The following is a 1775-nucleotide window of genomic DNA, read 5'->3' as shown; positions in this document are numbered from 1 at the left end:
AGAAGCTGCTCAGGTCAAGAGGTCAGACTGTACTACTGCAGGCGGTGACTGTCTGCCCGTGATGTCAGCCATCCACTGCCCTAAAACTCTGAGTGCCACTTGTGACAGCAGCAGTCTGTACTGCTGTCAGCTCCATCAAGGTCAGTCAAGTGGGGGAGGGGAGGGGGCGTGTGTGCTTGTGAGTGTGGGTGTGTGTGTGTTTTAGCGACAAAGTTGACATTTTTTTTTGGTCTAAAGCAAGTGGTAAGTACACTGATCAGGTACTCATTAGTGCTGATTCGACTCAAGAACGTTCAGCAATTCCGAATTAAAGAGATACACAAACGCGAACACAGACAAAGACAGACAGACAGACAGACAGACAGACAGACAGACAGACAGACAGACAGACAGACAGACAGACAGACAGACAGACAGACAGACAGACAGACAGACAGACAGACAGACAGACAGACAGACAGACAGACAGACAGACAGACAGACACACAGACACACAGACACACAGACACACAGACACACAGACACACAGACACACAGACACACAGACACACAGACACACAGACACACAGACACACAGACACACAGACACACAGACACACAGACACACAGACACACAGACACACAGACACACAGACACACAGACACACAGACACACAGACACACAGACACACAGACACATACACACATATGTTTACATACACACAAAACATCCCCAGAAACTTCCAATACTTCTCAATATTTCCCTAGACCATCTCCCTACAAATGTGTCTGCTACCATCTCCTAAAATCTCCCTACAAATGTGTCTGCTACCATCTCCTCAAATCTCCCTACAAATGTGTCTGCTACCATCTCCTAAAATCTCCCTACTAATGTGTCTGCTACCTTCTCTCTACCAAGGTGTCTGCTAGCATCTCCTAAAATCTCCCTACAAATGTGTCTGCTACCATCTCCTAAAATCTCCCTACTAATGTGTCTGCTACCTTCTCTCTACCAATGTGTCTGCTACCATCTCCTAAAATCTCCCTACTAATGTGTCTGCTACCTTCTCTCTACCAATGTGTCTGCTACCATCTCCTAAAATCTCCCTACTAATGTGTCTGCTACCTTCTCTCTACCAATGTGTCTGCTACCATCTCCTAAAATCTCCCTACTAATGTGTCTGTACCATCTCTCTACTAATGTGTCTGCTACCATCTCTCTACAAATGTGTCTGCTACCCTGTCTGAAGCGGCATCGATGCCTTCCACAGAGAGCCTGACGGAGGAAGTTGCACCAGGCCCCGCCCGGCCCCTGCCCACCTGTCAAAGTCAAGATGGCGGCCAGTGCCTGTCTGTGTACTCAAGGATTTTCTGTCACGAGAAGTTGGAGGCGACTTGCGAGGGGCCAAATATGTACTGCTGTAGAATGGGATGAGACTGGTCAGACATGTGGTACACTAGGTATAGACAGCCCATATTATACACTAATATTACTACAGGCAATAAGTAAAACGAGTTGCCAAGGGGAGACTAAAATATTTACACTAAAGGCAATTAGAGAAAATCCACTTTATTTATCAGTTGTTGTGACACAGAAAACATTGAAAATCCAGGCTAAAAAACTTTTTTCCATAAACTACGATTGTATTTACCGTTTATTTAGGTAGGTCCAGTGAATTATTTTTACTTGCAAAGGAATTAACTGTGTAATATAAAATGTTTGAAATAAAAATTACATGAATTGTTTCCCTTCCACAGGACGAAAACCTGAATAAATCCCCATAACTATATCAAAT

General features: G+C 44.6%; 1 long non-coding RNA gene across 1 annotated transcript; it reads left to right on the top strand.

Moving 5' to 3' along the window:
* On the top strand, positions 1 to 1775 carry LOC131942821 (uncharacterized). Its single transcript, XR_009386815.1, has 3 exons — positions 1 to 140; positions 1251 to 1440; positions 1738 to 1775. It is a non-coding gene; the product is annotated as an uncharacterized LOC131942821 (long non-coding RNA).

The sequence above is a fragment of the Physella acuta genome, unplaced genomic scaffold (genome assembly GCF_028476545.2).
Source record: "Physella acuta isolate Inbredline_101_S28 unplaced genomic scaffold, ASM2847654v3 ptg000428l, whole genome shotgun sequence".
Taxonomy (NCBI): domain Eukaryota; kingdom Metazoa; phylum Mollusca; class Gastropoda; family Physidae; genus Physella; species Physella acuta.
The sequence above is the reverse complement of the archived record's forward strand: the minus strand, read 5'-3'. Positions and strand labels throughout refer to the sequence as shown.